This window comes from Lactuca virosa, chromosome 1, assembly GCF_052849685.1.
Source record: "Lactuca virosa cultivar CGN04683 chromosome 1, Lactuca_virosa_CGN04683_v6, whole genome shotgun sequence".
Lineage (NCBI taxonomy): Eukaryota > Viridiplantae > Streptophyta > Magnoliopsida > Asterales > Asteraceae > Lactuca > Lactuca virosa.
This window is the reverse complement of record NC_136426.1, coordinates 261,659,712-261,678,267: the sequence shown is the minus strand read 5'-3', so window position 1 is coordinate 261,678,267 and position 18,556 is coordinate 261,659,712. Positions and strand designations below refer to the sequence as shown.

Sequence of the window (18,556 nt, the reverse complement as noted above, 5' to 3'; positions counted from 1 at the left end):
GTGGGACCCACGTGACCGATCGGCTCCGTTCCAAAAATACGAAAACCATCAACCATGAAGCGGTGGCCACCCGAGCATAGAAATAGCAAGAAAGAACAAAAAACAAAAAAAAATCGCACGTAAACACGAGGACTTCCCAAGGGGGTCACCCATCCTAGTACTACTCTCGCCCAAGCACGGTTAACTACGGAGTTCTGATGGGATCCGGTGCATTAGTCCTGGTATGATCGCACCTGAAATACTATCAATGCTTATTGCTTTTAACTCTTAAAAGACGCAGAACCTCCTTTGTTTTCGTACGCGAGGCGTGGGACCCACGTGACTGATCGGCTCCGTTCCAAAAATACGAAAACCATGAACCATGAAGCGGAGGCCACCCGACCATAGAAATAGCAAGAAAGAAAAAAAAACAAAAAAAACCGCACGTAAAATCTAAAAAAACGCAAACGGGCAACGAAAAAAGGGGGTGCAACACGAGGACTTCCCAGGGGGTCACCCATCCTAGTACTACTCTCGCCCAAGCACGCTTACCTGCGGAGTTCTTATGGGATCCGGTGCATTAGTCCTGGTATGATCGCACCTGAAATACTATCAATGCTTATTGCTTTTATGTCTTAAAAGACGCAGAACCTCCTTTGTTTTTGTACACGAGGCGTGGGACCCACGTGACCGATCGGCTCCGTTCCAAAAATACGAAAACCATGAACCATGAAGCGGATGCCACCCGACCATAGAAATAGCAAGAAAGAAAAAAAACAAAAAAAACCGCATGTAAAATCTAAAAAAACGCAAACGGGCAACGAAAAAGGGGGGGTGCAACACGAGGACTTCCCCAGGGGGTCACCCATCCTAGTACTACTCTCGCCCAAGCACGCTTAACTGCAGAGTTGTGATGGGATCCGGTGCATTAGTGCTGGTATGATCGCACCCGAAATACTATCCATGCTTATTGCTTTTATGTCTTAAAAGACGCAGAACCTCCTTTGTTTTCGTACGCGAGGCGTGGGACCCACGTGACCGATCGGCTCCGTTCCAAAAATACGAAAACCATCAACCATGAAGCGGAGGCCACCCGAGCATAGAAATAGCAAGAAAGAAAAAAAAAACAAAAAAAAAAACGCACGTAAAATCTAAAAAAACGCAAACGGACAACGAAAAAGGGGGTGCAACACGAGGACTTCCCAGGGGGTCACCCACCCTTAGTACTACTCTCGCCCAAGCACGCTTAACTGCGGAGTTCTGATGGGATCCGGTGCATTAGTGCTGGTATGATCGCACCCGAAATACTATCCATGCTTATTGCCTTTATGTCTTAAAAGACGCAGAACCTCCTTTGTTTTCGTACGCGAGGCGTGGGACCCACGTGACCGATCGGCTCCGTTCCAAAAATACGAAAACCATCAACCATGAAGCGGTGGCCACCCGAGCATAGAAATAGCAAGAAAGAACAAAAAACAAAAAAAAATCGCACGTAAACACGAGGACTTCCCAAGGGGGTCACCCATCCTAGTACTACTCTCGCCCAAGCACGGTTAACTACGGAGTTCTGATGGGATCCGGTGCATTAGTCCTGGTATGATCGCACCTGAAATACTATCAATGCTTATTGCTTTTATGTCTTAAAAGACGCAGAACCTCCTTTGTTTTCGTACGCGAGGCGTGGGACCCACGTGACTGATCGGCTCCGTTCCAAAAATACGAAAACCATGAACCATGAAGCGGAGGCCACCCGACCATAGAAATAGCAAGAAAGAAAAAAAAACAAAAAAAACCGCACGTAAAATCTAAAAAAACGCAAACGGGCAACGAAAAAAGGGGGTGCAACACGAGGACTTCCCAGGGGGTCACCCATCCTAGTACTACTCTCGCCCAAGCACGCTTACCTGCGGAGTTCTTATGGGATCCGGTGCATTAGTCCTGGTATGATCGCACCTGAAATACTATCAATGCTTATTGCTTTTATGTCTTAAAAGACGCAGAACCTCCTTTGTTTTTGTACACGAGGCGTGGGACCCACGTGACCGATCGGCTCCGTTCCAAAAATACGAAAACCATGAACCATGAAGCGGATGCCACCCGACCATAGAAATAGCAAGAAAGAAAAAAAACAAAAAAAACCGCATGTAAAATCTAAAAAAACGCAAACGGGCAACGAAAAAGGGGGGGTGCAACACGAGGACTTCCCCAGGGGGGTCACCCATCCTAGTACTACTCTCGCCCAAGCACGCTTAACTGCAGAGTTGTGATGGGATCCGGTGCATTAGTGCTGGTATGATCGCACCCGAAATACTATCCATGCTTATTGCTTTTATGTCTTAAAAGACGCAGAACCTCCTTTGTTTTCGTACGCGAGGCGTGGGACCCACGTGACCGATCGGCTCCGTTCCAAAAATACGAAAACCATCAACCATGAAGCGGAGGCCACCCGAGCATAGAAATAGCAAGAAAGAAAAAAAAAACAAAAAAAAAAACGCACGTAAAATCTAAAAAAACGCAAACGGACAACGAAAAAGGGGGTGCAACACGAGGACTTCCCAGGGGGTCACCCACCCTTAGTACTACTCTCGCCCAAGCACGCTTAACTGCGGAGTTCTGATGGGATCCGGTGCATTAGTGCTGGTATGATCGCACCCGAAATACTATCCATGCTTATTGCTTGTATGTCTTAAAAGAGGCAGAACCTCCTTTGTTTTCGTACGCGAGGCGTGGGACCCACGTGACCGATCGGCTCCGTTCCAAAAATACGAAGACCATGAACCATGAAACGGAGGCCACCCGAGCATAGAAATAGCAAGAAAGAAAAAAAAACAAAAAAAACCGCACGTAAAATCTAAAAAAACGCAAACGGGCAACGAAAAAGGGGGGTGCAACACGAGGACTTCCCAGGGGGTCACCGATCCTAGTACTACTCTCGCCCAAGCACGCTTAACTACGGAGTTCTGATGGGATCCGGTGCATTAGTGCTGGTATGATCGCACCCGAAATACTATCCATGCTTATTGCCTTTATGTCTTAAAAGACGCAGAACCTCCTTTGTTTTCGTACGCGAGGCGTGGGACCCACGTGACCGATTGGCTCCGTTCCAAAAATACGAAAACCATCAACCATGAAGCGGTGGCCACCCGAGCATAGAAATAGCAAGAAAGAACAAAAAACAAAAAAAAATCGCACGTAAACTCGAGGACTTCCCAAGGGGGTCACCCATCCTAGTACTACTCTCGCCCAAGCACGGTTAACTACGGAGTTCTGATGGGATCCGGTGCATTAGTCCTGGTATGATCGCACCTGAAATACTATCAATGCTTATTGCTTTTATGTCTTAAAAGACGCAGAACCTCCTTTGTTTTCGTACGCGAGGCGTGGGACCCACGTGACTGATCGGCTCCGTTCCAAAAATACGAAAACCATGAACCATGAAGCGGAGGCCACCCGACCATAGAAATAGCAAGAAAGAAAAAAAAACAAAAAAAACCGCACGTAAAATCTAAAAAAACGCAAACGGGCAACGAAAAAGGGGGGTGCAACACGAGGACTTCCCAGGGGGTCACCCATCCTAGTACTACTCTCGCCCAAGCACGCTTACCTGCGGAGTTCTTATGGGATCCGGTGCATTAGTCCTGGTATGATCGCACCTGAAATACTATCAATGCTTATTGCTTTTATGTCTTAAAAGACACAGAACCTCCTTTGTTTTTGTACGCGAGGCGTGGGACCCACGTGACCGATCGGCTCCGTTCCAAAAATACGAAAACCATGAACCATGAAGCGGATGCCACCCGACCATAGAAATAGCAAGAAAGAAAAAAAACAAAAAAAACCGCATGTAAAATCTAAAAAAACGCAAACGGGCAACGAAAAAGGGGGGGTGCAACACGAGGACTTCCCCAGGGGGTCACCCATCCTAGTACTACTCTCGCCCAAGCACGCTTAACTGCAGAGTTGTGATGGGATCCGGTGCATTAGTGCTGGTATGATCGCACCCGAAATACTATCCATGCTTATTGCTTTTATGTCTTAAAAGACGCAGAACCTCCTTTGTTTTCGTACGCGAGGCGTGGGACCCACGTGACCGATCGGCTCCGTTCCAAAAATACGAAAACCATGAACCATGAAACGGAGGCCACCCGAGCATAGAAATAGCAAGAAAGAAAAAAAAAACAAAAAAAAAACCGCACGTAAAATCTAAAAAAACGCAAACGGGCAACGAAAAAGGGGGGTGCAACACGAGGACTTCCCAGGGGGTCACCCATCCTATTACTACTCTCGCCCAAGCACGCTTAACTGCGGAGTTCTTATGGGATCCGGTGCATTAATCCTGGTATGATCGCACCTGAAATACTATCAATGCTTATTGCTTTTATGTCTTAAAAGACGCAGAACCTCCTTTGTTTTCGTACGCGAGGCGTGGGACCCACGTGACCGATCGGCTCCGTTCCAAAAATACGAAAACCATGAACCATGAAGCGGAGACCACCCGACCATAGAAATAGCAAGAAAGAAAAAAAACAAAAAAAACCGCATGTAAAATCTAAAAAAACGCAAACGGGCAACGAAAAAGGGGGGGTGCAACACGAGGACTTCCCCAGGGGGTCACCCATCCTAGTACTACTCTCGCCCAAGCACGCTTAACTGCGGAGTTCTGATAGGATCCGGTGCATTAGTGCTGGTATGATCGCACCCGAAATACTATCCATGCTTATTGCTTTTATGTCTTAAAAGACGCAGAACCTCCTTTGTTTTCGTACGCGAGGCGTGGGACCCACGTGACCGATCGGCTCAGTTCCAAAAATACGAAAACCATGAACCATGAAACGGAGGCCACCCGAGCATAGAAATAGCAAGAAAGAAAAAAAAAAGCCGCGCGTAAAATCTAAAAAAACGCAAATCGGCAACGAAAAAGGGGGGTGCAACACGAGGACTTCCCAGGGGTTCACCCATCCTAGTACTACTCTCGCCCAAGCACGCTTAACTGCGGAATTCTTATGGGATCCGGTGCATTAGTGCTGGTATGATCGCACCCGAAATATTATCCATGCTTATTGCTTTTATGTCTTAAAAGACACAGAACCTCCTTTGTTTTCGTACGCGAGGCGTGGGACTCACGTGACCGATCGGCTCCGTTCCAAAAATACGAAAACCATCAACCATGAAGCGGTGGCCACCCGAGCATAGAAATAGCAAGAAAGAAAAAAAAACAAAAAAAAACCGCACGTAAACACGAGGACTTCCCAGGGGGTCACCCATCCTAGTACTACTCTCGCCGAAGCACACTTAACTGCAGAGTTCTGATGGGATCCGGTGCATTAGTGCTGGTATGATCGCACCCGAAATACTATCCATGCTTATTGCTTTTATGTCTTAAAAGACGCAGAACCTCCTTTGTTTTCGTACGCGAGGCGTGGGACCCACGTGAACGATCGGCTCTGTTCCAAAAATACGAAAACCATCAGCCATGAAGCGGAGGCCACCCGAGCATAGAAATAGCAAGAAAGAAAAAAAAACCGCACGTAAAATCTAAAAAAAACGCAAACGGACAACGAAAAAGGGGGGTGCAACACGAGGACAGCCCAGGGGGTCACCCATCCTAGTACTACTCTCGCCCAAGCACGCTTAACTGCGGAGTTCTGATGGGATCCGGTGCATTTGTGCTGGTATGATCGCACCCGAAATACTATCCATGCTTATTGCTTGTATGTCTTAAAACACGCAGAACCTATTTTGTTTTCGTACGCGAGGCGTGGGACCCACGTGACCGATCGGCTCCGTTCCAAAAATACGAAGACCATGAACCATGAAACGGAGGCCACCCGAGCATAGAAATAGCAAGAAAGAAAAAAAAAACAAAAAAAAAAACCGCACGGAAAATTTAAAAAAACGCAAACGGGCAACGAAAAAGGGGGGTGCAACACGAGGACTTCCCAGGGGGTCACCGATCCTAGTACTACTCTCGCCCAAGCACGCTTAACTGCGGAGTTCTGATGGGATCCGGTGCATTAGTGCTGGTATGATCGCACCCGAAATACTATCCTTGCTCATTGCTTTTATGTCTTAAAAGACGCAGAACCTCCTTTGTTTTGGTACGCGAGGCGTGGGACCCACGTGACCGATCGGCTCCGTTCCAAAAATACGAAAACCATTAACCATGAAGTGGTGGCCACCCGAGCATCGAAATAGCAAGAAAGAAAAAAACCAAAAAAAAACAGCACGTAAACACGAGGACTTCCCAAGGGGTCACCCATCCTAGTACTACTCTCGCCCAAGCACGCTTAACTGCGGAGTTCTGATGGGATCCGGTGCATTAGTGCTGGTATGATCGCACCCGAAATACTATCCATGCTTATTGCTTTTATGTCTTAAAAGACGCATAACCTCCTTTGTTTTCGTACGCGAGGCGTGGGACCCACGTGACCGATCGGCTCCGTTCCAAAAATACGAAAACCATCAACCATGAAGCGGAGGCCACCCGAGCATAGAAATAGCAAGAAAGAAAAAAAAAACAAAAAAAACCGCACGTAAAATCTAAAAAAATGCAAACGGACAACGAAAAAGGGGGGTGCAACACGAGGACTTCCCAGGGGGTCACCCATCCTAGTACTACTCTCGCCCAAGCACGCTTAACTGCGGAGTTCTGATGAGATCCGGTGCATTAGTGCTGGTATGATCGCACCCTAAATACTATCCATGCTTATTGCTTGTATGTCTTAAAAGACGCAGAACCTCCTTTGTTTTCGTACGCGAGGCGTGGGATCCACGTGACCGATCGGCTCCGTTCCAAAAATACGAAGACCATGAACCATGAAACGGAGGCCACCCGAGCATAGAAATAGCAAGAAAGAAAAAAAAAACAAAAAAAAAACCGCACGTAAAATCTAAAAAAACGCAAACGGGCAACGAAAAAGGGGGGTGCAACACGAGGACTTCCCAGGGGGTCACCGATCCTAGTACTACTCTCGCCCAAGCACGCTTAACTGCGGAGTTCTGATGGGATCCGGTGCATTAGTGCTCGTATTATCGCACCCGAAATACTATCCATGCTTATTGCTTTTATGTCTTAAAAGACGCAGAACCTCCTTTGTTTTCGTACGCGAGGCGTGGGACCCACGTGACCGATCAGCTCCGTTCCAAAAATACGAAGACCATGAACCATGAAACGGAGGCCACCCGAGCATAGAAATAGCAAGAAAGAAAAAAAACAAAAAAAAAACCGCACGTAAAATCTAAAAAAACGCAAACGGGCAACGAAAAAGGGGGGTGCAACACGAGGACTTCCCAGGGGGTCACCGATCCTAGTACTACTCTCGCCCAAGCACGCTTAACTGCGGAGTTCTGATGGGATCCGGTGCATTAGTGCTGGTATGATCGCACCCGAAATACTATCCATGCTCATTGCTTTTATGTCTTAAAAGACGCAGAACCTCCTTTGTTTTGGTACGCGAGGCGTGGGACCCACGTGACCAATCGGCTCCGTTCCAAAAATACGAAAACCATCAACCATGAAGCGGTGGCCACCCGAGCATAGAAATAGCAAGAAAGAAAAAAAAACAAAAAAAAAACCGCACGTAAACACGAGGACTTCCCAAGGGGGTCACCCATCCTAGTACTACTCTCGCCCAAGCACGGTTAACTGCGGAGTTCTAATGGGATCCATGAACCTTGAAGCGGAGGCCACCCGAGCATAGAAATAGCAAGAAAGAAAAAAAAAACAAAAAAAAAACCGCACGTAAAATCTAAAAAAACGCAAACAGGCAACAAAAAAGGGGGGTGCAACACGAGGACTTCCCAGGGGGTCACCCATCCTAGTACTACTCTCGCCCAAGCACGCTTAACTACAGAGTTGTGATGGGATCCGGTGCATTAGTGCTGGTATGATCGCACCCGAAATATTATCCATGCTTATTGCTTTTATGTCTTAAAAGACGCAGAACCTCCTTTGTTTTCGTACGCGAGGCGTGGGACCCACGTGACCGATCGGCTCCGTTCCAAAAATAATTAAAACCATGAACCATGAAACGGAGGCCACCTGAGCATAGAAATAGCAAGAAAGAAAAAAAAAAGCCGCGTGTAAAATCTATAAAAACGCAAACGGGCAACGAAAAAGGGGGGTGCAACACGAGGACTTCCCAGGGGTTCACCCATCCTAGTACTACTCTCGCCCAAGCACGCTTAACTGCGGAGTTCTTATGGGATCCGGTGCATTAGTGCTGGTATGATCGCACCCAAAATACTATCCATGCTTATTGCTTTTATGTCTTAAAAGACACAGAACCTCCTTTGTTTTCGTACGCGAGGGGTGGGACTCACGTGACCGATCGGCTCCATTCCAAAAATACGAAAACCATCAACCATGAAGCGGTGGCCACCCGAGCATAGAAATAGCAAGAAAGAAAAAAAAAACAAAAAAAAACCGCACGTAAACACGAGGACTTCCCAGGGGGTCACCCATCCTAGTACTACTCTCGCCCAAGCACGCTTAACTGCGGAGTTCTGATGGGATCCGGTGCATTAGTGCTGGTATGATCGCACCCGAAATACTATCCATGCTTATTGCTTTTATTTCTTAAAAGACGCAGAACCACCTTTGTTTTCGTACGCGAGGCGTGGGTCCCACGTGACCGATCGGCTCCGTTCCAAAAATACGAAAACCATCAACCATGAAGCGGAGGCCACCCGAGCATAGAAATAGCAAGAAAGAAAAAAAACAAAAAAAAACGCACGTAAAATCTAAAAAAACGCAAACGGACAACGAAAAAGGGGGTGCAACACGAGGACTTCCCAGGGGGTCACCCACCCTAGTACTAGTCTCGCCCAAGCACGCTTAACTGCGGAGTTCTGATGGGATCCGGTGCATTAGTGCTGGTATGATCGCACCCGAAATACTATCCACGCTTATTGCTTGTATGTCTTAAAAGAGGCAGAACCTCCTTTGTTTTCGTACGCGAGGCGTGGGACCCACGTGACCGATCGGCTGCGTTCCAAAAATACGAAGACCATGAATCATGAAACGGAGGCCACCCGAGCATAGAAATAGCAAGAAAGAAAAAAAAACAAAAAAAACCGCACGTAAAATCTAAAAAAACGCAAACGGGCAACGAAAAAGGGGGGTGCAACACGAGGACTTCCCAGGGGGTCACCGATCCTAGTACTACTCTCGCCCAAGCACGCTTAACTGCGGAGTTCTGATGGGATCCGGTGCATTAGTGCTGGTATGATCGCACCCGAAATACTATCCATGCTTATTGCTTTTATGTCTTAAAAGACGCATAACCTCCTTTGTTTTCGTACGCGAGGCGTGGGACCCACGTGACCGATCGGCTCCGTTCCAAAAATACGAAAACCATCAACCATGAAGCGGTGGCCACCCGAGCATAGAAATAGAAAGAAAGAACAAAAAACAAAAAAAAAATCGCACGTAAACACGAGGACTTCCCAAGGGGGTCACCCATCCTAGTACTACTCTCGCCCAAGCACGGTTAACTGCGAAGTTCTGATGGGATCCGGTGCATTAGTCCTGGTATGTCCGCACCTGAAATACTATCAATGCTTATTGCTTTTATGTCTTAAAAGACGCAGAACCTCCTTTGTTTTCGTACGCGAGGCGTGGGACCCACGTGACCGATCGGCTCCGTTCCAAAAATACGAAAACCATGAACCATGAAACGGAGGCCACCCGAGCATAGAAATAGCAAGAAAGAAAAAAAAAACAAAAAAAAAACCGCGCGTAAAATCTAAAAAAACGCAAACGGGCAACGAAAAAGGGGGGTGCAACACGAGGACTTCCCAGGGGGTCACCCATCCTAGTACTACTCTCGCCCAAGCACGCTTAACTGCGGAGTTCTTATGGGATCCGGTGCATTAGTCCTGGTATGATCGCACCTGAAATACTATCAATGCTTATTGCTTTTATGTCTTAAAAGACGCAGAACCTCCTTTGTTTTCGTACGCGAGGCGTGGGACCCACGTGACCGATCGGCTCCGTTCCAAAAATACGAAAACCATCAACCATGAAGCGGAGGCCACCCGAGCATAGAAATAGCAAGAAAGAAAAAAAAACAAAAAAAAACGCACGTAAAATCTAAAAAAACGCAAACGGACAACGAAAAAGGGGGTGCAACACGAGGACTTCCCAGGGGGTCACCCACCCTAGTACTACTCTCGCCCAAGCACGCTTAACTGCGGAGTTCTGATGGGATCCGGTGCATTAGTGCTGGTATGATCGCACCCGAAATACTATCCATGCTTATTGCTTGTATGTCTTAAAAGAGGCAGAACCTCCTTTGTTTTCGTACGCGAGGCGTGGGACCCACGTGACCGATCGGCTGCGTTCCAAAAATACGAAGACCATGAACCATGAAACGGAGGCCACCCGAGCATAGAAATAGCAAGAAAGAAAAAAAAACAAAAAAAAACCGCACGTAAAATCTAAAAAAACGCAAACGGGCAACGAAAAAGGGGGGTGCAACACGAGGACTTCCCAGGGGGTCACCGATCCTAGTACTACTCTCGCCCAAGCACGCTTAACTGCGGAGTTCTGATGGGATCCGGTGCATTAGTGCTGGTATGATCGCACCCGAAATACTATCCATGCTTATTGCTTTTATGTCTTAAAAGACGCATAACCTCCTTTGTTTTCGTACGCGAGGCGTGGGACCCACGTGACCGATCGGCTCCGTTCCAAAAATACGAAAACCATCAACCATGAAGCGGTGGCCACCCGAGCATAGAAATAGAAAGAAAGAACAAAAAACAAAAAAAAAATCGCACGTAAACACGAGGACTTCCCAAGGGGGTCACCCATCCTAGTACTACTCTCGCCCAAGCACGGTTAACTGCGAAGTTCTGATGGGATCCGGTGCATTAGTCCTGGTATGTCCGCACCTGAAATACTATCAATGCTTATTGCTTTTATGTCTTAAAAGACGCAGAACCTCCTTTGTTTTCGTACGCGAGGCGTGGGACCCACGTGACCGATCGGCTCCGTTCCAAAAATACGAAAACCATGAACCATGAAACGGAGGCCACCCGAGCATAGAAATAGCAAGAAAGAAAAAAAAAACAAAAAAAAAACCGCGCGTAAAATCTAAAAAAACGCAAACGGGCAACGAAAAAGGGGGGTGCAACACGAGGACTTCCCAGGGGGTCACCCATCCTAGTACTACTCTCGCCCAAGCACGCTTAACTGCGGAGTTCTTATGGGATCCGGTGCATTAGTCCTGGTATGATCGCACCTGAAATACTATCAATGCTTATTGCTTTTATGTCTTAAAAGACGCAGAACCTCCTTTGTTTTCGTACGCGAGGCGTGGGACCCACGTGACCGATCGGCTCCGTTCCAAAAATACGAAAACCATCAACCATGAAGCGGAGGCCACCCGAGCATAGAAATAGCAAGAAAGAAAAAAAAACAAAAAAAAACGCACGTAAAATCTAAAAAAACGCAAACGGACAACGAAAAAGGGGGTGCAACACGAGGACTTCCCAGGGGGTCACCCACCCTAGTACTACTCTCGCCCAAGCACGCTTAACTGCGGAGTTCTGATGGGATCCGGTGCATTAGTGCTGGTATGATCGCACCCGAAATACTATCCATGCTTATTGCTTGTATGTCTTAAAAGAGGCAGAACCTCCTTTGTTTTCGTACGCGAGGCGTGGGACCCACGTGACCGATCGGCTGCGTTCCAAAAATACGAAGACCATGAACCATGAAACGGAGGCCACCCGAGCATAGAAATAGCAAGAAAGAAAAAAAAACAAAAAAAACCGCACGTAAAATCTAAAAAAACGCAAACGGGCAACGAAAAAGGGGGGTGCAACACGAGGACTTCCCAGGGGGTCACCGATCCTAGTACTACTCTCGCCCAAGCACGCTTAACTGCGGAGTTCTGATGGGATCCGGTGCATTAGTGCTGGTATGATCGCACCCGAAATACTATCCATGCTTATTGCTTTTATGTCTTAAAAGACGCAGAACCTCCTTTGTTTTCGTACGCGAGGCGTGGGACCCACGTGACCGATCGGCTCCGTTCCAAAAATACGAAAACCATCAACCATGAAGCGGTGGCCACCCGAGCATAGAAATAGAAAGAAAGAACAAAAAACAAAAAAAAATCGCACGTAAACACGAGGACTTCCCAAGGGGGTCACCCATCCTAGTACTACTCTCGCCCAAGCACGGTTAACTGCGAAGTTCTGATGGGATCCGGTGCATTAGTCCTGGTATGTCCGCACCTGAAATACTATCAATGCTTATTGCTTTTATGTCTTAAAAGACGCAGAACCTCCTTTGTTTTCGTACGCGAGGCGTGGGACCCACGTGACCGATCGGCTCCGTTCCAAAAATACGAAAACCATGAACCATGAAACGGAGGCCACCCGAGCATAGAAATAGCAAGAAAGAAAAAAAAAACAAAAAAAAAACCGCACGTAAAATCTAAAAAAACGCAAACGGGCAACGAAAAAGGGGGGTGCAACACGAGGACTTCCCAGGGGGTCACCCATCCTAGTACTACTCTCGCCCAAGCACGCTTAACTGCGGAGTTCTTATGGGATCCGGTGCATTAGTCCTGGTATGATCGCACCTGAAATACTATCAATGCTTATTGCTTTTATGTCTTAAAAGACGCAGAACCTCCTTTGTTTTCGTACGCGAGGCGTGGGACCCACGTGACCGATCGGCTCCGTTCCAAAAATACGAAACCATGAACCATGAAGCGGAGGCCACCCGACCATAGAAATAGCAAGAAAGAAAAAAAAACAAAAAAAACCGCATGTAAAATCTAAAAAAACGCAAACGGGCAACGAAAAAGGGGGGGTGCAACACGAGGACTTCCCCAGGGGGTCACCCATCCTATTACTACTCTCGCCCAAGCACGCTTAACTGCGGAGTTCTGATAGGATCCGGTGCATTAGTGCTCGTATGATCGCACCCGGAATACTATCCATGCTTATTGCTTTTATGTCTTAAAAGACGCAGAACCTCCTTTGTTTTCGTACGCGAGGCGTGGGACCCACGTGACCGATCGGCTCAGTTCCAAAAATACGAAAACCATGAACCATGAAACGGAGGCCACCCGAGCATAGAAATAGCAAGAAAGAATAAAAAAAGTCGCGCGTAAAATCTAAAAAAACGCAAACCGGCAACGAAAAAGGGGGGTGCAACACGAGGACTTCCCAGGGGTTCACCCATCCTAGTACTACTGTCGCCCAAGCACGCTTAACTGCGGAATTCTTATGGGATCCGGTGCATTAGTGCTGGTATGATCGCACCCGAAATATTATCCATGCTTATTGCTTTTATGTCTTAAAAGACACAGAACCTCCTTTGTTTTCGTACGCGAGGCGTGGGACTCACGTGACCGATCGGCTCCGTTCCAAAAATACGAAAACCATCAACCATGAAGCGGTGGCCACCCGAGCATAGAAATAGCAAGAAAGAAAAAAAAACAAAAAAAAAACTGCACGTAAACACGAGGACTTCCCAGGGGGTCACCCATCCTAGTACTACTCTCGCCCAAGCACACTTAACTGCAGAGTTCTGATGGGATCCGGTGCATTAGTGCTGGTATGATCGCACCCGAAATACTATCCATGCTTATTGCTTTTATGTCTTAAAAGACGCAGAACCTCCTTTGTTTTCGTACGCGAGGCGTGGGACCCACGTGAACGATCGGCTCTGTTCCAAAAATACGAAAACCATCAGCCATGAAGCGGAGGCCACCCGAGCATAGAAATAGCAAGAAAGAAAAAAAAACCGCACGTAAAATCTAAAAAAAACGCAAACGGACAACGAAAAAGGGGGGTGCAACACGAGGACTTCCCAGGGGGTCACCCATCCTAGTACTACTCTCGCCCAAGCACGCTTAACTGCGGAGTTCTGATGGGATCCGGTGCATTTGTGCTGGTATGATCGCACCCGAAATACTATCCATGCTTATTGCTTGTATGTCTTAAAACACGCAGAACCTATTTTGTTTTCGTACGCGAGGCGTGGGACCCACGTGACCGATCGGCTCCGTTCCAAAAATACGAAGACCATGAACCATGAAACGGAGGCCACCCGAGCATAGAAATAGCAAGAAAGAAAAAAAAACAAAAAAAAAAACCGCACGGAAAATTTAAAAAAACGCAAACGGGCAACGAAAAAGGGGGGTGCAACACGAGGACTTCCCAGGGGGTCACCGATCCTAGTACTACTCTCGCCCAAGCACGCTTAACTGCGGAGTTCTGATGGGATCCGGTGCATTAGTGCTCGTATTATCGCACCCGAAATACTATCCATGCTTATTGCTTTTATGTCTTAAAAGACGCAGAACCTCCTTTGTTTTCGTACGCGAGGCGTGGGACCCACGTGACCGATCAGCTCCGTTCCAAAAATACGAAAACCATTAACCATGAAGTGGTGGCCACCCGAGCATCGAAATAGCAAGAAAGAAAAAAACCAAAAAAAAACAGCACGTAAACACGAGGACTTCCCAAGGGGTCACCCATCCTAGTACTACTCTCGCCCAAGCACGCTTAACTGCGGAGTTCTGATGGGATCCGGTGCATTAGTGCTGGTATGATCGCACCCGAAATACTATCCATGCTTATTGCTTTTATGTCTTAAAAGACGCAGAACCTCCTTTGTTTTCGTACGCGAGGCGTGGGACCCACGTGACCGATCGGCTCCGTTCCAAAAATACGAAAACCATCAACCATGAAGCGGAGGCCACCCGAGCATAGAAATAGCAAGAAAGAAAAAAAAAACAAAAAAAAACCGCACGTAAAATCTAAAAAAATGCAAACGGACAACGAAAAAGGGGGGTGCAACACGAGGACTTCCCAGGGGGTCACCCATCCTAGTACTACTCTCGCCCAAGCACACTTAACTGCGGAGTTCTGATGAGATCCGGTGCATTAGTGCTGGTATGATCGCACCCTAAATACTATCCATGCTTATTGCTTGTATGTCTTAAAAGACGCAGAACCTCCTTTGTTTTCGTACGCGAGGCGTGGGACCCACGTGACCGATCGGCTCCGTTCCAAAAATACGAAGACCATGAACCATGAAACGGAGGCCACCCGAGCATAGAAATAGCAAGAAAGAAAAAAAAACAAAAAAAAACCGCACGTAAAATCTAAAAAAACGCAAACGGGCAACGAAAAAGGGGGGTGCAACACGAGGACTTCCCAGGGGGTCACCGATCCTAGTACTACTCTCGCCTAAGCACGCTTAACTGCGGAGTTCTGATGGGATCTGGTGCATTAGTGCTGGTATGATCGCACCCGAAATACTATCCATGCTTATTGCTTTTATGTCTTAAAAGACACAGAACCTCCTTTGTTTTCGTACGCGAGGCGTGGGACCCACGTGACCGATCAGCTCCGTTCCAAAAATACGAAAACCATTAACCATGAAGTGGTGGCCACCCGAGCATCGAAATAGCAAGAAAGAAAAAAAAAACAAAAAAAAAAAATTGCACGTAAACACGAGGACTTCCCAGGGGGTCACCCATCCTAATACTACTCTCGCCCAAGCACGCTTAACTGCGGAGTTCTGATGGGATCCGGTGCATTAGTGCTGGTATGATCGCACCCGAAATACTATCAATGCTTATTGCTTTTATGTCTTAAAAGACGCAGAACCACCTTTGTTTTCGTACGCGAGGCGTGGGACCCACGTGACCGATCGGCTCCGTTCCAAAAATACGAAAACCATCAACCATGAAGCGGAGGCCACCCGAGCATAGAAATAGCAAGAAAGAAAAAAAAACAAAAAAAAAAACGCACGTAAAATCTAAAAAAACGCAAACGGACAACGAAAAAGGGGGGTGCAACACGAGGACTTCCCAGGGGGTCACCCATCCTAGTACTACTCTCGCCCAAGCACGCTTAACTGTGGAGTTCTGATGGGATCCGATGCATTAGTCCTGATATGATCGCACCCGAAATACTATCCATGCTTATTGCTTGTATGTCTTAAAAGACGCAGAATCTCCTTTGTTTTCGTACGCGAGGCGTGGGACCCACGTGACCGATCTGCTCCGTTCCAAAAATACGAAGACCATGAACCATGAAACGGAGGCCACCCGAGCATAGAAATAGCAAGAAAAAAAAAACAAAAAAAACCGCACGTAAAATCTAAAAAAACGCAAACGGGCAATGAAAAAGGGGGGTGCAACACGAGGACTTCCCAGGGGGTCACTGATCCTAGTACTACTCTCGCCCAAGCACGCTTAACTGCGGAGTTCTGATGGGATCCGGTGCATTAGTGCTGGTATGATCGCACCCGAAATACTATCCATGCTCATTGCTTTTATGTCTTAAAAGACGCAGAACCTCCTTTGTTTTGGTACGCGAGGCGTGGGACCCACGTGACCGATCGGTTCCGTTCCAAAAATACGAAAACCATCAACCATGAAGCGGTGGCCACCCGAGCATAGAAATAGCAAGAAAGAAAAAAAAACAAAAAAAAAACCGCACGTAAACTCGAGGACTTCCCAAGGGGGTCACCCATCCTAGTACTACTCTCGCCCAAGCACGGTTAACTGCGGAGTTCTGATGGGATCCATGAACCTTGAAGCGGAGGCCACCCGAGCATAGAAATAGCAAGAAAGAAAAAAAAACAAAAAAAACCGCACGTAAAATCTAAAAAAACGCAAACAGGCAACAAAAAAGGGGGGTGCAACACGAGGACTTCCCAGGGGGTCACCCATCCTAGTACTACTCTCGCCCAAGCACGCTTAACTACAGAGTTGTGATGGGATCCGGTGCATTAGTGCTGGTATGATCGCACCCGAAATACTATCCATGCTTATTGCTTTTATGTCTTAAAAGACGCAGAACCTCCTTTGTTTTCGTACGCGAGGCGTGGGACCCACGTGACCGATCGGCTCCGTTCCAAAAATACGAAAACCATGAACCATGAAACGGAGGCCACCCGAGCATAGAAATAGCAAGAAAGAAAAAAAAAGCCGCGTGTAAAATCTTTAAAAACGCAAACGGGCAACGAAAAAGGGGGGTGCAACACGAGGACTTCCCAGGGGTTCACCCATCCTAGTACTACTCTCGCCCAAGCACGCTTAACTGCGGAGTTCTAATGGGATCCGGTGCATTAGTGCTGGTATGATCGCACCCAAAATACTATCCATGCTTATTGCTTTTATGTCTTAAAAGACACAGAACCTCCTTTGTTTTCGTACGCGAGGCGTGAGACTCACGTGAACGATCGGCTCCATTCCAAAAATACGAAAACCATCAACCATGAAGCGGTGGCCACCCGAGCATAGAAATAGCAAGAAAGAAAAAAAAACAAAAAAAAACCGCACGTAAACACGAGGACTTCCCAGGGGGTCACCCATCCTAGTACTACTCTCGCCCAAGCACGCTTAACTGCGGAGTTCTGATGGGATCCGGTGCATTAGTGCTGGTATGATCGCACCCGAAATACTATCCATGCTTATTGCTTTTATGTCTTAAAAGACGCAGAACCACCTTTGTTTTCGTACGCGAGGCGTGGGACCCACGTGACCGATCGGCTGCGTTCCAAAAATACGAAGACCATGAACCATGAAACGGAGGCCACCCGAGCATAGAAATAGCAAGAAAGAAAAAAAAACAAAAAAAACCGCACGTAAAATCTAAAAAAACGCAAACGGGCAACGAAAAAGGGGGGTGCAACACGAGGACTTCCCAGGGGGTCACCGATCCTAGTACTACTCTCGCCCAAGCACGCTTAACTGCGGAGTTCTGATGGGATCCGGTGCATTAGTGCTGGTATGATCGCACCCGAAATACTATCCATGCTTATTGCTTTTATGTCTTAAAAGACGCAGAACCTCCTTTGTTTTCGTACGCGAGGCGTGGGACCCACGTGACCGATCGGCTCCGTTCCAAAAATACGAAAACCATCAACCATGAAGCGGTGGCCACCCGAGCATAGAAATAGCAAGAAAGAACAAAAAACAAAAAAAAATCGCACGTAAACACGAGGACTTCCCAAGGGGGTCACCCGTCCTAGTACTACTCTCGCCCAAGCACGGTTAACTGCGAAGTTCTGATGGGATCCGGTGCATTAGTCCTGGTATGTCCGCACCTGAAATACTATCAATGCTTATTGCTTTTATGTCTTAAAAGACGCAGAACCTCCTTTGTTTTCGTACGCGAGGCGTGGGACCCACGTGACCGATCGGCTCCGTTCCAAAAATACGAAAACCATGAACCATGAAGCGGAGGCCACCCGAGCATAGAAATAGCAAGAAAGAAAAAAAAAACAAAAAAAAACCGCACGTAAAATCTAAAAAAATGCAAACGGACAACGAAAAAGGGGGTGAAACACGAGGACTTCCCAGGGGGTCACCCATCCTAGTACTACTCTCGCCCAAGCACGCTTAACTGCGGAGTTCTGATGAGATCCGGTGCATTAGTGCTGCTATGATCGCACCCTAAATACTATCCATGCTTATTGCTTGTATGTCTTAAAAGACGCAGAACCTCCTTTGTTTTCGTACGCGAGGCGTGGGACCCACGTGACCGATCGGCTCCGTTCCAAAAATACGAAGACCATGAACCATGAAACGGA

General features: G+C 47.3%; 47 non-coding genes and 7 pseudogenes across 47 annotated transcripts; all 54 read right to left on the bottom strand.

Moving 5' to 3' along the window:
- Nucleotides 1-115: 115 nt before the first annotated feature.
- LOC145151364 (5S ribosomal RNA) lies at nucleotides 116-232 on the bottom strand (annotated as a pseudogene).
- Nucleotides 233-463: 231 nt separating this feature from the next.
- Nucleotides 464-582, bottom strand: LOC145148894 (5S ribosomal RNA). The gene has a single exon (XR_013729758.1). It is a non-coding gene; the product is annotated as a 5S ribosomal RNA (ribosomal RNA).
- Nucleotides 583-810: 228 nt separating this feature from the next.
- Nucleotides 811-930, bottom strand: LOC145150435 (5S ribosomal RNA). Its single transcript, XR_013731261.1, has one exon. It is a non-coding gene; the product is annotated as a 5S ribosomal RNA (ribosomal RNA).
- A 230-nt stretch (nucleotides 931-1,160) lies between these two features.
- LOC145146248 (5S ribosomal RNA) lies at nucleotides 1,161-1,280 on the bottom strand. The gene has a single exon (XR_013727195.1). It is a non-coding gene; the product is annotated as a 5S ribosomal RNA (ribosomal RNA).
- A 187-nt stretch (nucleotides 1,281-1,467) lies between these two features.
- LOC145151362 (5S ribosomal RNA) lies at nucleotides 1,468-1,584 on the bottom strand (annotated as a pseudogene).
- A 231-nt stretch (nucleotides 1,585-1,815) lies between these two features.
- Nucleotides 1,816-1,934, bottom strand: LOC145148893 (5S ribosomal RNA). Its single transcript, XR_013729757.1, has one exon. It is a non-coding gene; the product is annotated as a 5S ribosomal RNA (ribosomal RNA).
- A 228-nt stretch (nucleotides 1,935-2,162) lies between these two features.
- On the bottom strand, nucleotides 2,163-2,283 carry LOC145150929 (5S ribosomal RNA). Its single transcript, XR_013731734.1, has one exon. It is a non-coding gene; the product is annotated as a 5S ribosomal RNA (ribosomal RNA).
- Nucleotides 2,284-2,513: 230 nt separating this feature from the next.
- LOC145146247 (5S ribosomal RNA) lies at nucleotides 2,514-2,633 on the bottom strand. The gene has a single exon (XR_013727194.1). It is a non-coding gene; the product is annotated as a 5S ribosomal RNA (ribosomal RNA).
- Nucleotides 2,634-2,861: 228 nt separating this feature from the next.
- On the bottom strand, nucleotides 2,862-2,980 carry LOC145145878 (5S ribosomal RNA). The gene has a single exon (XR_013726831.1). It is a non-coding gene; the product is annotated as a 5S ribosomal RNA (ribosomal RNA).
- Nucleotides 2,981-3,167: 187 nt separating this feature from the next.
- On the bottom strand, nucleotides 3,168-3,284 carry LOC145151433 (5S ribosomal RNA; annotated as a pseudogene).
- Nucleotides 3,285-3,515: 231 nt separating this feature from the next.
- On the bottom strand, nucleotides 3,516-3,634 carry LOC145148892 (5S ribosomal RNA). The gene has a single exon (XR_013729756.1). It is a non-coding gene; the product is annotated as a 5S ribosomal RNA (ribosomal RNA).
- Nucleotides 3,635-3,862: 228 nt separating this feature from the next.
- LOC145150434 (5S ribosomal RNA) lies at nucleotides 3,863-3,982 on the bottom strand. Its single transcript, XR_013731260.1, has one exon. It is a non-coding gene; the product is annotated as a 5S ribosomal RNA (ribosomal RNA).
- A 231-nt stretch (nucleotides 3,983-4,213) lies between these two features.
- LOC145149975 (5S ribosomal RNA) lies at nucleotides 4,214-4,332 on the bottom strand. Its single transcript, XR_013730809.1, has one exon. It is a non-coding gene; the product is annotated as a 5S ribosomal RNA (ribosomal RNA).
- A 228-nt stretch (nucleotides 4,333-4,560) lies between these two features.
- On the bottom strand, nucleotides 4,561-4,680 carry LOC145148036 (5S ribosomal RNA). Its single transcript, XR_013728939.1, has one exon. It is a non-coding gene; the product is annotated as a 5S ribosomal RNA (ribosomal RNA).
- A 221-nt stretch (nucleotides 4,681-4,901) lies between these two features.
- LOC145148769 (5S ribosomal RNA) lies at nucleotides 4,902-5,020 on the bottom strand. Its single transcript, XR_013729639.1, has one exon. It is a non-coding gene; the product is annotated as a 5S ribosomal RNA (ribosomal RNA).
- A 186-nt stretch (nucleotides 5,021-5,206) lies between these two features.
- Nucleotides 5,207-5,326, bottom strand: LOC145151258 (5S ribosomal RNA). Its single transcript, XR_013732018.1, has one exon. It is a non-coding gene; the product is annotated as a 5S ribosomal RNA (ribosomal RNA).
- A 220-nt stretch (nucleotides 5,327-5,546) lies between these two features.
- On the bottom strand, nucleotides 5,547-5,665 carry LOC145148768 (5S ribosomal RNA). The gene has a single exon (XR_013729638.1). It is a non-coding gene; the product is annotated as a 5S ribosomal RNA (ribosomal RNA).
- A 232-nt stretch (nucleotides 5,666-5,897) lies between these two features.
- Nucleotides 5,898-6,016, bottom strand: LOC145145691 (5S ribosomal RNA). The gene has a single exon (XR_013726651.1). It is a non-coding gene; the product is annotated as a 5S ribosomal RNA (ribosomal RNA).
- A 185-nt stretch (nucleotides 6,017-6,201) lies between these two features.
- On the bottom strand, nucleotides 6,202-6,321 carry LOC145149917 (5S ribosomal RNA). Its single transcript, XR_013730754.1, has one exon. It is a non-coding gene; the product is annotated as a 5S ribosomal RNA (ribosomal RNA).
- A 229-nt stretch (nucleotides 6,322-6,550) lies between these two features.
- On the bottom strand, nucleotides 6,551-6,669 carry LOC145154323 (5S ribosomal RNA). Its single transcript, XR_013734800.1, has one exon. It is a non-coding gene; the product is annotated as a 5S ribosomal RNA (ribosomal RNA).
- Nucleotides 6,670-6,900: 231 nt separating this feature from the next.
- LOC145149733 (5S ribosomal RNA) lies at nucleotides 6,901-7,019 on the bottom strand. The gene has a single exon (XR_013730582.1). It is a non-coding gene; the product is annotated as a 5S ribosomal RNA (ribosomal RNA).
- A 229-nt stretch (nucleotides 7,020-7,248) lies between these two features.
- LOC145145690 (5S ribosomal RNA) lies at nucleotides 7,249-7,367 on the bottom strand. The gene has a single exon (XR_013726650.1). It is a non-coding gene; the product is annotated as a 5S ribosomal RNA (ribosomal RNA).
- Nucleotides 7,368-7,758: 391 nt separating this feature from the next.
- On the bottom strand, nucleotides 7,759-7,877 carry LOC145148662 (5S ribosomal RNA). Its single transcript, XR_013729536.1, has one exon. It is a non-coding gene; the product is annotated as a 5S ribosomal RNA (ribosomal RNA).
- Nucleotides 7,878-8,099: 222 nt separating this feature from the next.
- Nucleotides 8,100-8,218, bottom strand: LOC145146655 (5S ribosomal RNA). Its single transcript, XR_013727589.1, has one exon. It is a non-coding gene; the product is annotated as a 5S ribosomal RNA (ribosomal RNA).
- A 187-nt stretch (nucleotides 8,219-8,405) lies between these two features.
- Nucleotides 8,406-8,525, bottom strand: LOC145150134 (5S ribosomal RNA). Its single transcript, XR_013730960.1, has one exon. It is a non-coding gene; the product is annotated as a 5S ribosomal RNA (ribosomal RNA).
- A 226-nt stretch (nucleotides 8,526-8,751) lies between these two features.
- Nucleotides 8,752-8,870, bottom strand: LOC145154672 (5S ribosomal RNA). Its single transcript, XR_013735135.1, has one exon. It is a non-coding gene; the product is annotated as a 5S ribosomal RNA (ribosomal RNA).
- A 228-nt stretch (nucleotides 8,871-9,098) lies between these two features.
- Nucleotides 9,099-9,217, bottom strand: LOC145145688 (5S ribosomal RNA). The gene has a single exon (XR_013726649.1). It is a non-coding gene; the product is annotated as a 5S ribosomal RNA (ribosomal RNA).
- Nucleotides 9,218-9,404: 187 nt separating this feature from the next.
- On the bottom strand, nucleotides 9,405-9,525 carry LOC145151430 (5S ribosomal RNA; annotated as a pseudogene).
- A 231-nt stretch (nucleotides 9,526-9,756) lies between these two features.
- On the bottom strand, nucleotides 9,757-9,875 carry LOC145146978 (5S ribosomal RNA). Its single transcript, XR_013727897.1, has one exon. It is a non-coding gene; the product is annotated as a 5S ribosomal RNA (ribosomal RNA).
- A 227-nt stretch (nucleotides 9,876-10,102) lies between these two features.
- Nucleotides 10,103-10,221, bottom strand: LOC145152666 (5S ribosomal RNA). The gene has a single exon (XR_013733193.1). It is a non-coding gene; the product is annotated as a 5S ribosomal RNA (ribosomal RNA).
- Nucleotides 10,222-10,450: 229 nt separating this feature from the next.
- LOC145145687 (5S ribosomal RNA) lies at nucleotides 10,451-10,569 on the bottom strand. Its single transcript, XR_013726648.1, has one exon. It is a non-coding gene; the product is annotated as a 5S ribosomal RNA (ribosomal RNA).
- A 187-nt stretch (nucleotides 10,570-10,756) lies between these two features.
- Nucleotides 10,757-10,877, bottom strand: LOC145151429 (5S ribosomal RNA; annotated as a pseudogene).
- A 231-nt stretch (nucleotides 10,878-11,108) lies between these two features.
- On the bottom strand, nucleotides 11,109-11,227 carry LOC145146977 (5S ribosomal RNA). The gene has a single exon (XR_013727896.1). It is a non-coding gene; the product is annotated as a 5S ribosomal RNA (ribosomal RNA).
- A 227-nt stretch (nucleotides 11,228-11,454) lies between these two features.
- Nucleotides 11,455-11,573, bottom strand: LOC145152665 (5S ribosomal RNA). Its single transcript, XR_013733192.1, has one exon. It is a non-coding gene; the product is annotated as a 5S ribosomal RNA (ribosomal RNA).
- A 228-nt stretch (nucleotides 11,574-11,801) lies between these two features.
- Nucleotides 11,802-11,920, bottom strand: LOC145145686 (5S ribosomal RNA). Its single transcript, XR_013726647.1, has one exon. It is a non-coding gene; the product is annotated as a 5S ribosomal RNA (ribosomal RNA).
- Nucleotides 11,921-12,106: 186 nt separating this feature from the next.
- On the bottom strand, nucleotides 12,107-12,227 carry LOC145151427 (5S ribosomal RNA; annotated as a pseudogene).
- Nucleotides 12,228-12,458: 231 nt separating this feature from the next.
- On the bottom strand, nucleotides 12,459-12,577 carry LOC145146976 (5S ribosomal RNA). The gene has a single exon (XR_013727895.1). It is a non-coding gene; the product is annotated as a 5S ribosomal RNA (ribosomal RNA).
- A 228-nt stretch (nucleotides 12,578-12,805) lies between these two features.
- Nucleotides 12,806-12,925, bottom strand: LOC145150851 (5S ribosomal RNA). Its single transcript, XR_013731665.1, has one exon. It is a non-coding gene; the product is annotated as a 5S ribosomal RNA (ribosomal RNA).
- A 221-nt stretch (nucleotides 12,926-13,146) lies between these two features.
- Nucleotides 13,147-13,265, bottom strand: LOC145150589 (5S ribosomal RNA). Its single transcript, XR_013731403.1, has one exon. It is a non-coding gene; the product is annotated as a 5S ribosomal RNA (ribosomal RNA).
- A 187-nt stretch (nucleotides 13,266-13,452) lies between these two features.
- On the bottom strand, nucleotides 13,453-13,572 carry LOC145150735 (5S ribosomal RNA). Its single transcript, XR_013731542.1, has one exon. It is a non-coding gene; the product is annotated as a 5S ribosomal RNA (ribosomal RNA).
- Nucleotides 13,573-13,792: 220 nt separating this feature from the next.
- LOC145154016 (5S ribosomal RNA) lies at nucleotides 13,793-13,911 on the bottom strand. The gene has a single exon (XR_013734503.1). It is a non-coding gene; the product is annotated as a 5S ribosomal RNA (ribosomal RNA).
- A 231-nt stretch (nucleotides 13,912-14,142) lies between these two features.
- On the bottom strand, nucleotides 14,143-14,261 carry LOC145149731 (5S ribosomal RNA). Its single transcript, XR_013730580.1, has one exon. It is a non-coding gene; the product is annotated as a 5S ribosomal RNA (ribosomal RNA).
- A 185-nt stretch (nucleotides 14,262-14,446) lies between these two features.
- LOC145149916 (5S ribosomal RNA) lies at nucleotides 14,447-14,566 on the bottom strand. Its single transcript, XR_013730753.1, has one exon. It is a non-coding gene; the product is annotated as a 5S ribosomal RNA (ribosomal RNA).
- A 230-nt stretch (nucleotides 14,567-14,796) lies between these two features.
- LOC145156080 (5S ribosomal RNA) lies at nucleotides 14,797-14,915 on the bottom strand. The gene has a single exon (XR_013736505.1). It is a non-coding gene; the product is annotated as a 5S ribosomal RNA (ribosomal RNA).
- A 229-nt stretch (nucleotides 14,916-15,144) lies between these two features.
- Nucleotides 15,145-15,263, bottom strand: LOC145149776 (5S ribosomal RNA). The gene has a single exon (XR_013730623.1). It is a non-coding gene; the product is annotated as a 5S ribosomal RNA (ribosomal RNA).
- Nucleotides 15,264-15,453: 190 nt separating this feature from the next.
- Nucleotides 15,454-15,573, bottom strand: LOC145150577 (5S ribosomal RNA). The gene has a single exon (XR_013731392.1). It is a non-coding gene; the product is annotated as a 5S ribosomal RNA (ribosomal RNA).
- A 230-nt stretch (nucleotides 15,574-15,803) lies between these two features.
- LOC145149282 (5S ribosomal RNA) lies at nucleotides 15,804-15,922 on the bottom strand. Its single transcript, XR_013730132.1, has one exon. It is a non-coding gene; the product is annotated as a 5S ribosomal RNA (ribosomal RNA).
- A 225-nt stretch (nucleotides 15,923-16,147) lies between these two features.
- LOC145148932 (5S ribosomal RNA) lies at nucleotides 16,148-16,266 on the bottom strand. The gene has a single exon (XR_013729795.1). It is a non-coding gene; the product is annotated as a 5S ribosomal RNA (ribosomal RNA).
- Nucleotides 16,267-16,654: 388 nt separating this feature from the next.
- Nucleotides 16,655-16,773, bottom strand: LOC145148660 (5S ribosomal RNA). The gene has a single exon (XR_013729534.1). It is a non-coding gene; the product is annotated as a 5S ribosomal RNA (ribosomal RNA).
- A 220-nt stretch (nucleotides 16,774-16,993) lies between these two features.
- Nucleotides 16,994-17,112, bottom strand: LOC145145787 (5S ribosomal RNA). Its single transcript, XR_013726744.1, has one exon. It is a non-coding gene; the product is annotated as a 5S ribosomal RNA (ribosomal RNA).
- A 186-nt stretch (nucleotides 17,113-17,298) lies between these two features.
- On the bottom strand, nucleotides 17,299-17,418 carry LOC145150133 (5S ribosomal RNA). The gene has a single exon (XR_013730959.1). It is a non-coding gene; the product is annotated as a 5S ribosomal RNA (ribosomal RNA).
- Nucleotides 17,419-17,646: 228 nt separating this feature from the next.
- LOC145145685 (5S ribosomal RNA) lies at nucleotides 17,647-17,765 on the bottom strand. Its single transcript, XR_013726646.1, has one exon. It is a non-coding gene; the product is annotated as a 5S ribosomal RNA (ribosomal RNA).
- A 186-nt stretch (nucleotides 17,766-17,951) lies between these two features.
- On the bottom strand, nucleotides 17,952-18,072 carry LOC145151455 (5S ribosomal RNA; annotated as a pseudogene).
- Nucleotides 18,073-18,301: 229 nt separating this feature from the next.
- On the bottom strand, nucleotides 18,302-18,420 carry LOC145149160 (5S ribosomal RNA). Its single transcript, XR_013730016.1, has one exon. It is a non-coding gene; the product is annotated as a 5S ribosomal RNA (ribosomal RNA).
- Between the last annotated feature and the right edge of the window lie 136 nt (nucleotides 18,421-18,556).